At 41.3% G+C, this 14,836-nt stretch overlaps 1 protein-coding gene across 6 annotated transcripts in view; it reads left to right on the top strand.

Moving 5' to 3' along the window:
- Positions 1-14,836, top strand: part of CNTN5 (contactin 5) — a 3,179,309-nt gene that overhangs the window by 1,003,166 nt on the left and 2,161,307 nt on the right. The gene's annotated exons all lie outside the window — the stretch shown is intronic.

Raw genomic sequence — 14,836 nt, 5'->3', positions numbered from 1 at the left:
TTAATTCTTGCTTCTTACTAATACATCACATTGAAGCAACAAAGATAAGGTTAGAGGCAAACGTGGATTGCACATGATTTTATAAATTCATGGTCTCATCATATGATTCAAACAATATATTCATACAGTGCAAAAACTATTCACAAGCTTGTGTGTGTGTGTATATATATATATATATATATATATATATATATATATATATATATATATATGTGTATGTAGAATATGGGGTTGAGCTGAAGGGAAACAGCTGAAGGCACACTCATGTGCTTGTACGTCTGGGTCACAGACAACGTTTATAATAAAAAGTTACAACATGTAAACACTCACACTCATACCACATGCATAACCCAAGCACGATTGAATCATACCGCACCAAATATTCTTTAAAACAGTGCTTACAGGGGTATTGTGAGGTCACTATTTTGAGCAACATATAGATCCAATACATCCATACATCCATGTAGCAAAACATCAACAAAGGTAATACAGGTTTTATAGCTGTAGTACCATCCATATGACAGTACAGAATATTATAGGCCATATATAGGTACAGATTCTAATCTGGAATATACAGAAGTTGGTGCTACAACATTATATACGTTGTGATCCTTCCTTCCCCTATATTGCGCAGATGCGCATTTCGGTGGGACCGTGCAGCAGGAGCCACCTTCTTTGGGGTGCAAAGGTTAGAAATAGTACAATGTCTGTGGGAACTGCAACCCAGAGCTGATCTATAGGGTGAACAATATAGGAAGATAAGTCCATAGAAAAAGAATATATATATGGCATGCCTCTAATTGCTCCAGTACCTCAGAATATGAAAAATAAAGATAAAGAAAGGTATAAAAGCCCCTACCATAGAGGATTGTGTACTGTGTAGAGCTTGAATAGAAAAAGACATCGCCCCATGCTTTGATCTGGCGTGTATTTAAAAATACACTCGTGCCCAATGTCCCAAAAATAGAGTACCTTCACCAGCACAAGATTGAACCTCTATAGTTATTAATCACAGTGTCCACAGGAAGTGAGCATCAAAGATGGAGTTCTAAAATAAGGAACCATACAGCCAGTAAGTCATTATATCACATAGGGCACTTACAGAGAAAGATTACTTAAACCCCCCTCTGGGGGGTACACCTACACTCGTAGGGAGAAAACCTAAAATATAGTAAAGCTTGGTACTCAATACAAAGTATCCAAAAGCATTCTTGAGCCCACAATGCCCCCTGCGAGGGTCATGGAACATCAAACACAGGGGTACTCAAATCCTAGAACAAACAAAAACATTAGAAAACAACTGGTAAGGCGGACAAGCAATTACGTTTACAGGGAATGAGGTCTGTCCACACAGACCAGAGGATCACAGGATAGTGTGCCAAAAGAAAGAGATATATATATTCAGGGGTAGAGTCCCCAAAACGTAGATGGCCATAGCCACTAAAACGAGGTAAAGATGGCACCAAAGAGGGACTAACAGCAGCTTAAAAAAACACTTAAATACCCCAACACTACAGACTGGCCTAATAATCAAATATGCACATTCCTAAATGTGGGCCTCATAACAGAACACAGGCAGCGTATACATAAAATGTAATCAGATGCAAAGGCAGCGCAGCAAGGAGAAACTAACACAGATTAAACAGAGGGCACAAGCGATCTAAAGGAAAAGTGAAGCCGAGACAACAGCCTCTGATCTTGGATGAGACCCGGTTAGCTATGACTTACCTGTACGGTCCAGCTCCTTGTGTCTCAATAGGGATCCTCAGGTCATATGCCAAAGGAGTGGCACTGTGTTCTGGGGTTAAGCCACAGTTAAATACCAATAGCACGCATGACGCATGAGCCCAATAGAGATAATGAATATACACAGTAGATATCAAAAGCAGACTACAAGCGGAGCAAGGGAGATCGAAAAATATGGGCACCATGATGAAAGGGAGAAAGGAATAATGCCAAGCAGCAGGCCGGATCTGGGGACTATATAAAAACAGAAAGGGCTGCTTGCAAGTATAAATAAAGAATAGCTTTAGTGGATGAGTAATAGGAAAAAAGGACTGAATGAAAATAACACCAAATCCTCCAAAATGGAACTGAGAGAAAAATGGGTAGGCCAGTAAAAAGTACCTGAAGAACATACTAATGTGTCATAGTATAAGCAGGAACAAATGAAAAAACCTGAGCGTCCAGTTAAAAAAATTATAAGAATCATGCCACATGGCAGGCCAACTATGGGAGACTACGGAAGCGCTCCTCTGGGTTCTGCAAAACAATGAAAGACAAATAACCTGTACAAAAACTAAAGAAAATGAGTTACAAGGACTAACAGAAAATCACATGGAGAGAAACAAAGAGAAAGACACATAGAAGACAAAACAAAAATGATGATGTAAAGAGCATCAATGCTACCACCTAAAACAGGTGGGCTTAGAGGAACCAAACTCGGGCAGAAAAACCCTACGTAATGATAAAGGGACCTTAGGTCCAAAACCAGGGCTCCAACACTGGGAGGACAGGAGAAAACAATGGACAACTTCTCACGAAGCAGTGGAAGCGCAAAACCATCAGGATAGGATTATCCCACAGCATTCTCCCAGGGAATGGACTCATTCTAGCCTTTATGGTGTGGTTCTTGTGTAGACATCCAGTATACTTCTCTCATTTTCCTTTTTCTGTTGGTATCCACCCCTCTTATGGATTGTATCTTTTCAAAGATGATCCATCTTAATTGTTTATCCGTATGCTTCTCCTGCATCCAATGCTAGACCAATGGGGCTCCCTCCTTCTGGTTGCGTATCACAGATTTATGTTCACTGTAGTGCTGTCTGAATTCTCTACTCATCTCCCCAATGTATCCAAGACTGCAAGGACACAGAATGAAATTGATAACATTTGTGGTTCTACAGTTAGTCACGTGTGAAAGTTTGAGAGTCTTCTTACCAAATGTGAACTCCTGAGACACAATGGCATCCTCAAATGCGTGACCGGTACCACATTTATTGTTGCATGTAAGTTGCCTCAATCCTGTAGTAGATCTCTGTTTGCCATCCCCAGGGTTGAAAATGTGTGTTTTAGTCAGGATGTTCCTCAGGCTACAGTTCCTCCTAAACGCAAACAAAGGCTTTTCTAGAATACATTCTTCTGGATTGATGGTGAGAATGTGCCATTGTGAATTAATAATCTGTCTATTTTTATTGTTCCAATTAAAGTGCCTTGTCACACATACCAGGCTATCCTCCTGCTGTTTAATTCTGTTAGCAAACATGCTCTCCCTATTATAGTATGTTGCTCTTCTGTGAGAGCCCTTCACTAGTTTTTATGGAAAGCCGTGGTTCAATAATTTGGTTTTCAAACTTTCAGCATATTGAAGAAACTCCCTAATTTCAGTGCAGTTCCGTTCCAGCCTAGTAAAATGACTCAATGGAATGCCTTGTTTCTGACATCTTGGGTGATAACTGTCAAAATAAAATAATAATGTGTTTCTGACTGTCGGTTCAGTATACAGGGAAACCATGAGGCTATGGTTTTGGTGTTTGATCATGATATTCGAACATTCCAGTGCAAGAGTGCAACTTGCATTGCTAGTGAATTTCACGTTCTTATCACATAGATTTAACCAAGCGAGAAACTCCTCCAGTTGCGATTCCTCACCTCTCCATATGAAAAAGATGTCTATTTATCTAGACCACTGCTTGACATTTTCAAAAAGGGAGGCAACTTAATTGTAGATGTGTATCTCTTAATTCCTCCATATATATATATAGATTTGCCACATTAGGAGCGCACGTGGCTCCCATGCTGACTCCTGTTATTTGGTGATAAAGTTCGCCATCAAACTCAAAAAAAGTTCTCACAAGGGGACGCACACAGGTCGATGAACCTTTTGATTCGCATGGAGTATCCTAGCTATGGTGTGACCAATGTTTCTCAATAATCAATACATAAAGATCCGTAACCATTAAGCTAATTATTAATCATCAGTTAATAAACATCACACTATGACCCTTCAGTCATATAAACACTACTCAATATGCATTTAGTAATTTTTATTCCCTATTAGTTACAATACTAAGTCATGAAATCAGTTCAAACTTTATTTAATTTGAATAATTCTTCATTAATTAATTAGTGACTGCCAAAAACATAACCTAATCAAGACTTGCATCAGAATGAATTAGAAAACATTAGCATAAGTCAACAAATGAATCAAAGGTGAATAAGTCAACATAAGTAGCAGAGTTCAGCAAATCAGTCAATTAATCACTTGTCTCTCTGGTTGTCAATGTCATATGGTAGGAACCTCATCTAACCCAGATTAGCATTAGCATGTGGGACATCATGCGAAAACACTTTTGAACATGAATTTGGAAAAACATATAACTAGAGAAAAACTATTAAGCAGTGCAGTTGGAACCTAAAAAGAAAAGGCACAAAAAGGTAATTCAATCATATTGTCATAGCTACCTATCCACGGTATGGATCAGCAACAAAGTCATCAGTCTTCGTCTTCAGGTCATCAATCGATCAGCATCCCATCAGGCTCTCAAGAGCCTGAGCCCAATGACAGAATCTCTAATCTCTTCTCCCCAATATCGCATCAATTTCGGAATAAGGTCTGAAGTCTTTTCCCTCTTTCACGTTGTTATATCGATGTCATCCAGACTATCCCCCAATTCCTAATTGGTCAATTAATCACCAGTTATGACTCTACCAAATAGTCAAATTTTTCAAATCTATGAATTCTGATATTACACAGTTCTCAGGTTGTCGATTGGTTCACTGTACGATGTTCTCATCATCCGGCTCGTCAGGTATAAAAAATGTTGCATCTTCTTCTTCAGTCAGTGTCTTCATTGTTCAAGTCCTGGGAAAGTAAACTCTGTATGCTTTTCACACTTTCTGTTATATTTTTATTCCATCATCTCCTGGCCGTTGGTTCATGCAAATGTTTTCAGCTAAGCAGATTTTTTAAAACAATGAGCAGTTCATGGTTAGTTCAGCCCGTCATTGTCTTACATTGAACGTTGACTATTCAAGGCAAGTTTCAGCCCAGGGCCCCCATTTTAACACACTTGTGTATAGGTTACTTGTTTTCGGCATGATCATTGTACAATTAAGCCCCACCTTTACTTACTGTAATGTATTTTAGTGTACCTGGTACCAAAGGCCTGGTCTCCAGTGTCACGACTTCTTCTCAGCTCGTGGTATATGTTTTGTCCAAGGAAGGGGCATGTAGTGAGTGGCTGGTTATTCCCTGCCACGATGTGAGAAAAGTCAGCAATATGGGTCCATACAAAGCAATCTAGGGAAACACATGAAAAAATAGATTTACAGTGTGTATTGACCGTATTCTTCTAGCTTTACCTGTTTGCTATCAGTGTCCCATCGTTACCAATAAGTGACAGTATCAGTATAATACAGAACTCTACAATTGACCAAAATAAATGGGGTTCAAGAATGCTTGTTCATAGTCACTCTGGTAACTTTGTGGATGCATACATCCACTACAGGTACCGCTGTTGGACCACCCAGAACACAAGTTCAATGGGCTCGCTCAGCCTTTTGTCCTCCCTGGGTCAACAAAACGAGTACCATTGATAATAAAAAATCTTCTATTTGCCATTAGGGCAAGTAATCCTAATGGGCAATATCGGCAGTACAAATATTCCAGCCTTTTTATATTATTTGACAAAGAATATGTTTATCAAAACATAACCTCGGTAAGCTATTTGGTATGAAATTAATCTATTTCTTGTAATTTAAAGTACATCTTTGCGAATGCTATTTTTGGCCTAAAGCATTGCTTTATGGCAAATGTGCTGAATGCACTCAATGCATCATTAAATAGTTAGAGATGGCAGCTCTGAATTATAGAAGGCATGTGGGTGTCTACACCTGGAGGTATGTTAGATGTACATATTGTTGTGCGTAATGAGAAGAATGAATATTGGTATTCTGTTTCCATCGTGACGCTGGAAATGTCATGCTTTGAATGATGGGGGTCCTTTCTTTTCATGTCTGTCAAAATTCCTGCAGCTGTCTTCTGGGATTGAAATGTATTAACTATTTGGTATGTCATCCCTGCAATGGAAGCATTGTGTCTGCAGTATGTGATGCCACTAGATTGCTAGCTACTATAAAGATGCTTTCACTGCAAGTCAATGCATAAGGGCAAACAGTAAGTCTTGGAATATAAATATAATCAATAAAACATCCTCACACTGGCCCCCATGTTAAGGATTTGTGGTAAGAAGGGTCATGCTGTAAAGGTTTCACCACCATAAATAAAGCTCAGTTTTTGTTTTTTGTTTTTTAATAAGAATTTCACTTTAGAAATGCATTGCCAAATGAAAGCGAAGATACTTCGCTGTGTCCTGATCCCATTTTTGGTATTCAGTACTTAACTAATTGTGAAAGTGATCTTTTGTTGATCTGGTCATTTCCGTATAAACAAAGTAGTCTACTCTTTATAAGTCAAAGACTTAATATGATCCAAATGACCTTGCATTATATCATAGAGTGAGATAAATAAACGCTTGCCTTCAAAAGAGCGTTGTTTAGCGTTTGTTTAGTCTCAGACATGGTTTTGAGATTGGTCAGTGATGGCAATTAGCAGAGTAAACCTCAATGTGAAATACTACTATGTCGAGCTTCTACAGTACACATTGAAGTTATCAAATTGTTTGTCAAGCATAAAAAATGCAAAAACGATATTTCTCCCTATCCAGAGACATTGGCAATTTGAGACTGTATGGCCTCATGGAAGATAAGTCCGCTATAGAATGAGTACATTTCAATATGGTGTACTTGCATCTGTTAAAAGATGTCAGTTTACACAGAACCTTTCACTGACTCTTCATTTTCCCATAAAGCTTAGAGAGTACAACTATGTTTTTTCAGTTTTCTATAGTTTAAACTCGACATGAAGGTGTTTGAGTGCTTTACATGAGCACCAGTTACACAAGGTAACAGTAAAACTCTGTTGTAGTATAGTGAAACCTCTCAGGTGTTTGTCCTTAAAGAGGTGATAATTATTTTCATTTCGGTATTATCATAACATCATAGTAACTGTAAGACATATTTTCCTAGTTTACTGTATCCTTTGGTTTTTCACTTTCTGAGACCTCCATTTTGTCCATAGCGTAACTCCTTTGAAGCTACACTGAAGTCTCAAGCCTCTGTGCCTTCTACTCTAACACCATTTTAAAACACCATTTCTTCACTTGTGTATAAATTCCCACCAAAGCTTGGTGTGCTAATTTTTGTTGTTGCTTTTTTAGCCCTTTCTTTTCTTTTAATTCTGTTGAAACCAGAGACCTCTGACTGTACCCTAGCCTCCAAATGATCAACCCGTCCAGAAGCTTTGAGCCTGAAACCCATGCCTACCTAGGCACATGTTTAATGTCAGACACCAAAGTAAAGCTGGTTGAGACGTTTTTGGCGTGAACAGATAAAAAATGTGACAGTTCATTAAGTAGTTCTAACTGTGACGGTCAAAAAATTGTTTAAAAGACAACATTTGCCTGCCAGTGGCTCCGAAATTTGCAGGCCTCTCCGAAAGTACTCGGTGAGGGTGCCTGCTTTTACTGTCACTGATGAGAAAGAGAGGATTTGTCATTTTTGGAGAGAGAACACAACACTGCACTACAATTGACAGTATGCAGTAGAGTATCCCTGTGCTGTCCATAGGAAGGTTAGTTCACTAGTACTCAGGAATCATATTTTATCACTTCAATAATTATCTGTCCCACATGAGCATTGTTATTTAAGAAAGATTACCAATTTGACCACTTAAAGAGTTAATGCTAGTCAACCGGACCCCATAAAGTTTTTACGATGGGACACAAACTTTGGTACAGAATTCCATTTGTAAGCTCAAATCTATCTAACCCAAAAATAGGTAAGGGTTTAACAAAAGTTCTGGAATAGGACAGATTCATTCCCTGAAGTGGCCACCATGAATAGAGTGACCTACTGTTCCCAAAGGTAATGGGGACGTTATAGTTAGGCTCACATTTTAATTGTACAAAACCATAGAAATTCACTTGTTAGAGTTATCTCAAGTATCTATAACTCATGCCCTAAGGTAACTTATGCCCCCGCAATGCACAGCTTTTTCATCCAAAATTTTACAGCAAATATTACATTCATATTACCAGTGATGTTATCAGAGATGTAATGAGTGTAATTAGTACTGCATAGCGAGGGCACAAGTTATAGTTACCTTAGGGCACGAGTTATAGTTACATTCGATAACTCTATCTATAACAGGTGAATTTCTATGGTTTTGTACGTTTAAAATGTGAACCTAACTATAACATCCCTGTAACCTTTGAGTTTTTTCAGTGTGCATTTCTATGTTTTTTTTAACGCAAAGTAATTTTTATTACTATATCTTAATCCAACCACTGCCACGCAAGGCCATCAGCCAGGCCCGGTAACCAACCCCTTCTAACCACCCAGCCTTGCACCACGCAACCCCCCCCCTAGCCTCCCGACCTTGAGAGAGAGTCAGAGAAAGAAAGTGAGAGACTGAGCGAGAGATTTAGGCTCTGATGAATTATATACTTAAAATGAGCTATTTCCAGAAAAATTTAAAAGAAAAATATTTTTGTCAATTCAAAAGTGCGAGATCACCTTTCTGAATGTACCTTAAATATTTGTACTTGAAAAGAAACTAAAACAGGAAATGACCACAGACTCACCTGGACTAAAACCTTTAACCTTTAGTGTGTATGTCTAAGACCTCAACCACTTGGCCAAAGGGGACTCCCTACTGTGCAGTGTCCAGACTTTGCTATGACATTCAACCCACAGGTTTTGAGGGAACAAATACTTCAATGTTTCTCCACTAAGAATGTTGAACAGTAAAAACTCTAGAAAGTAAAGAGACACACTGCCAAGTAACACTAGGTTGTGAACCTTTAGCCTACTGAGTGACAGCACAAGCCTTTGACTATTGGGCTAGAAGTGACACTGTTCTGCTCTGCATCCAAACATAACTATAACACATTTGTATCAAACATCTTGCTAGTCTGACTCTTTAAAGTCATTATATGGAGAGATCATAGCAATAACAATCTCTCTCTTTCTCCCTCTTCCATTCAAATATGGGATGCAAAAGATAGAAGTAGACACACACACAGAAAGTGAGAGATTGAGAGAGAGGGAGAGAAATTAAGAGAAAGAGATTAACAGAGAGAACTTGAGCGAGAGCAAGGGAGAGCAGTTTTTTAGGCTTTGATGAATGATATACGTAGAATGAGATATTTGAGGACAAATTGAAGAGAAAAGTGTATTTGTCATCTAAAACCAGTGAGATCACCTTTCAGTATGAACCTTAAACGTTTTAAGTTTAAAAGAAATTAAAAAAGGAAAATGACTTCAGACATACCTGGAGTAGAACTTTCAGTATGAGTGTCTGTGACTTCAACTTATAGGTCATAGGTGACTCCTTACTGTGATGCTTCCAGATATACCTATGACAGTCAATCCACGCATGTGATTGGAAAGAAACGTGAACGTTCCATCACTAGGAAGGTTTAACGGTCAAAACACTATTAAATAAATGTTGGACCTGGCCTTTTTACAGGGTCATCCCCAAACTTTTTGCCTCCTTCCTCCTATTTTGTCTGACCTGTTGTTGTTGGCTTTTGGACTCTGGGCACTTTACCACTGCTAACCAGTGCTAAAGTGCATATGCTCTCTGTGTAAATTGTACTGTTGATTGGTTTATCCATGATTGGCTATTTGATTTACTTGTAAGACCCTAGTCGAGTGCACTATATGTGCCTAGGGCCTGTAGATTAAATGCTACTAGTGGGCCTGCAGCACTGGTTGTGCCACCCACTTAAGTAGCCCCTTAACCTTGTCTCAGGCCTGCCATTGCAAGGCCTGTGTGTGCAGTTTCACTGCCACTTCGACTTGGAATTTAAAAGTACTTGCCAAGCCTAAAACTCCCCTTTTTCTACATATAAGTCACCCCTAATGTGTGCCCTAGGTAACCCCTAGAGCAGGGTGCTGTGTGGGTAAAAGGCAGGACATGTACCTGTGTAGTTTATATGTCCTGGTAGTGTAAAACTCCTAAATTCGTTTTTACACTACTGTGAGGCCTGCTCCCTTCATAGGCTAACATTGGGGCTGCCCTCATACATTGTTGAAGTGGTAGCTGCTGATCTGAAAGGAGTAGGAAGGTCATATTTAGTATGGCCAGAATAGTAATAAAAAATCCTGCTGACTGGTGAAGTTGGATTTAATATTACTATTCTAGAAATGCCACTTTTAGAAAGTGAGCATTTCTCTGCACTTAAATCTTTCTGTGCCTGACAATCCACGTCTGGCTAGGTTTAGTTGACCGCTCCTTGTGCATTCACTCAGACACACCCCAAACACAGGGTACTCAGCCTCACTTGCATACATCTGCATTTTGAATGGGTCTTCCTGGGCTGGGAGGGTGGAGGGCCTGCCCTCACACAAAGGACTGCCACACCCCCTACTGGGACCCTGGCAGACAGGATTGAACTGAAAGGGGGCCTGGTGCACTTCTTAGCCGCTCTTTGAAGTCTCCCCCACTTCAAAGGCACATTTTTGTATAAAACAGGGCCTCTGCCCTACCACCTCAGACACTTGCTGGAGAAGAAACCTGAACCAGAACCTGCATCCTGCCAAGAAGAACTGCCTGGCTGCTCAAAGGACTCACCTGACTGCTTTCTACAAAGGACTGCTGCCTTGCTGTTGGCCTGCTGCCTTGCTGCACTCTTGCCTTGCTGCAGAAGTGCTCTCCAAGGGCTTGGATAGAGCTTGCCTCTTGTTCCCTGAAGTCTCGGGACCAAAAAGACTTCTCTTTTTCAACTGGACGCGTGTGCGCCGAAAAATTCATTGCACAGCTTGCTCCGCGTTGAAAAATTCACCGCACGCCGATCCGGAAAGACGCCGCTCGACGCGACGCCTGCAGTGCGACCAGAACTTTGACGCACGGCCCGCCTGGACAATGCCGCCCGACTTCCAGAGAGGAAATTGACGCGACGCCTGCAGTGAGGAAGAAAATTCCATGCACAGCCCACCGGAACGACGCACAGCCGGGTAACAAGCCTAGGATTCCACGCAAAGACCCTGGGACATCTGGTAATCCCACGACCCACAGAAGGAGACGGTCCGCGTGCCGGAAAACAACGCACGTCTTCCCAGAATGAAAAATAACGACGCAAGTCCGTGTGTGAAGGGGAGAAACCGACGCATGCACCATTTTTCTTCCCAAATAACGATGCACGCCTCCCCGCGTGGAAAATAATGACGGAAGTCCGTGTGTGAAGGGGCGAAACCGATGCACACACCATTTTTCCACGCATCTCCTCCTCTGCTGCCCTCTGCTGAGATTTTCCACTCCAAACCAGGCACTTTATATCACTTTTCAGTGATATCTCTACAATTTCATATTGCATCTTTTATCATTTTGACGTGCAAATATCCAGATAAATATTATATATTTTTCTAAACACTGTGTGGTGTATTTTTGTGGTGCTATATTGTGTTATTGTATGATTTATTGCACAAATACTTTACACATTGCCTTCTAAGTTAAGCCTGACTGCTCAGTGCCAAGCTACCAGAGGGTGGGCACAGGATAATTTGGATTGTGTGTGACTTACCCTGACTAGAGTGAGGGTCCTTGCTTTGACAAGGGGTAACCTGACTGCCAACCAAAGACTCCATTTCTAACAATAAACAAAAACACTGCTAAGTAATACTAGGATTTGACCCTTCTGCCTACTGAGTGACAACACAAGACCTTGACCATTAGGCAAGAAGTGACTCTGTTCTGCTCTGCATCCAAATATAACTATAACATTCTTGCCAAACAAGTTGGTAGTCTGACTCTTTTAAGTCATTGTATAGAGAGATCATTGCAATGACAATCACTCTCTATTTCATGCCCATCCCATTGTAGGATGGAACAGAGAGGGAGAGAGAGAGCGAGAGAGAGAAAATGACAGGACCGCTGGAGGAGCCACAAGGCCTCTGTGGTGTAAAATGGCTCCCCACATCCTGTGGGAGCCAGCATTGCTTCCAGAAGCTATGAGCTGCTTTAAACAGCAGGGAACAATGTTTTCATCTGTTTCCCTCCACGCATATTTGCGTGGAGGGAAACAGATAAAAACTTCACTTCCTGCAAGTGAGAGCTGTTTCACAGCTCTCACTTGCAGAAACTGGAGTGTTTGCTCTGACTTGGAGGGAGCTGTCAAAGCCTCCTGCATTTACTATGAAAGCCCAGGAGAGGTGGTGGTCCCCAGGGGCTGTGAGGGGGCAGGCAGCCCACCACATCTATTTACTTTGAAGCCCTGGGCAAGTGGTGGTCCCTTGGGCTGCAGGAGGGCTGCCCGGCATTCTTTTACTTTGAAGTCTCAGGGAGGTAGTGGTCTCCGGGGCTGCAAAGGGGGGTGGAAGACCTCCCTGTGTCCATTTACTTTGAAGTCCCAGGAAGGTGGCAGTCCCCAGGGATGCTGGGGAGCCAGACAGCACCCATGCATTCATTTAGTTTGAAGCACAGGGAGGTGGTGGTCACTGGGGCTGCAGAGGTGTGCCCCCCAAATTAATTTACTTTAAAGTCCTGGGAAGGTGGCGGTCTCCAGGGCTGCTGGGGGAGCAGTCGGCACCCCGCATCTATTTAGTTTAAAGCTCCAGGGAGGTGGTGGTCTCTGGGACTGCAGGGGGGTTGCATGGCCCCCGCATACATAATTACTTTAGCCCAGGCAGGTGGCGGTCCCCCCCCACATTCAAAATGTAAATTAAAATGCATTTTTGCTCTGGGGTTGTCCTTCTGGGACCGCAGCACCACAGCTAAGGAATCAGGTTGCCCCTACGCTAGCCCATTTTCTTTTTTTAACCTTTTTTCTGGAACTCATCTGAAGCCAAGTCTTAACATGCTAATCAGATCTCAGCACGATATCAAGAGGGTATGCACAGCCTTCGGGTCCCTCTAAATAAAAATGTATTTTTTCTTTAATTTCTCAAAAACTACTGAATGGATTTACACCAAATAACAAAAAGGTTGTTTTCTGGACCAAGAGCTACCTTTCTGTCAAATCCGGTGTAATTCTGTCCAGTGGTTAATGCCCTATTCCTGTTCGAAAACTCTATGGAAAAATGTATGGGGGAAAAAGCATTTTGGGGCCCCTCCTCTTTCCCTCCCCCTGCTTGATGGATTATCCTGAAACTTTTTGGACAGATGCTGTAGTGAGCGTAGTATTTTCTTGAAAAATTTCATGAAGATTCATCAAATGGCGCCAGTTATTAGCAAAACGAAACAAGGTCCTAACTATAACTACTTAGTGGCAACTGCCAATAGGTAGTTGTAAGAAATGGGGTCTTTGGTTGGCAGTCAGGTTACCCCCTGTCCAAGCAAGGACCCTCACTCTACTCAGGGAAAAGGAGACTCACACTCAGTTAACCCCTGCTCACCCCCTTAGTAGCTTGGCATGAGCAGGCAGGCTTAACTCAGAGACAATGTGTTAAGTATTTGTACAAACACACACAGTAATACTGTGAATCACTACAAAATGACACAACACAGGTTTAGAAAAATAGTAAATATTTTATCTAAATAAACCAGACCAAATACGCTAAAAATCCACAATATACAGTTAAAAATATGAATTTAGCACTGAAAAGCATGAAAACAGTGCCTTGAGGCACAAATACTGAAAGTTGGTATTATGCAGCGTCGTGACAGTCGTTGCCTACAATGCAACACCAATGACGCCGTTTATGGAGTCGTTCGACCCCCAGGTACAGTACCTTAAAAAACAAGTAGAAAACAGGCTGGTGCACGGAGTCAGGGAGAGCGGCTTCGCTGGGTCCGAGGTGGCACCGGTTCCGGTGCCACAGGGCTGGAGAACAGCGGCATCGGGTCCTCACTACAGGGCAGTGGAGGTGAAGCGTTGTCAGAGGCAAAGTGGGTCCCATGGTTCCGGCAGATGTAACATCCAGTGGAGTCATGATGTTGCGGGGCAACCTTACGGGGTCGCGATGATGTCACAGGGCCACAGGCGCAGAGTCACAGGATGGTTTAAGCAAGAAAATGCCTACTTTCTAAAAGTGGTATTTTCAAACACATAATCTAAAAAACAACTTCACTAAAAGATGTATTTTTAAATTATATCTACTCCCAAAGGGAATCCACGCTTTAATAACATTTAAAGGCAGCCCCCATGTTAACCTATGAGAGAGACAGGTCTTGAAACAGTGAAAAACGAATTTGGCAGTATATTCACTGACAGGACATGAAAAACACATAAGTACATGTCTCATCTTTAACATACACTGCACCCTGCCCAAGCGGCTACCTAGGACCTACCTTAGGGGTGCCTTACATGTATAAAAAGGGAAGGTTTAGGTCTGGCAAGTGAGTACACTTGGTAAGTCGAATTGGCAGTGCAAGACTGCACACACAGACACTGCAGTGGCATATCTGAGACATGTTTCCAGGGCTACTTATGTGGATGGCACAATCAGTGCTGCAGGCCCACTAGTAGCATTTGATTTACCTCTAGTGCACTGTACTAGGGACTTACTAGTAAATCAAATATGCCAACCATGGAAAGCCAATTACACATATATTTTACATAGGAACACTTGCACTTTAGCACTGGATAGCAGTGGTAAAGTGCCCAGAGTAACAAAAACAGCAAAAAAGAGTCCAGCACACATCAGCAACCTGGGAAACAGAGCCAAAGATTTAGGGAAGACCATGCCAAGTCTAACAGTAAAAAAAAAATATATATATATATATATATATATATATATATATATATATATATATATATATATATATATATAT

The sequence above is a fragment of the Pleurodeles waltl genome, chromosome 8, assembly GCF_031143425.1.
Source record: "Pleurodeles waltl isolate 20211129_DDA chromosome 8, aPleWal1.hap1.20221129, whole genome shotgun sequence".
NCBI classification, from domain to species: Eukaryota; Metazoa; Chordata; class Amphibia; order Caudata; family Salamandridae; genus Pleurodeles; species Pleurodeles waltl.
This window is presented reverse-complemented; position numbering and strand designations above follow the sequence as displayed.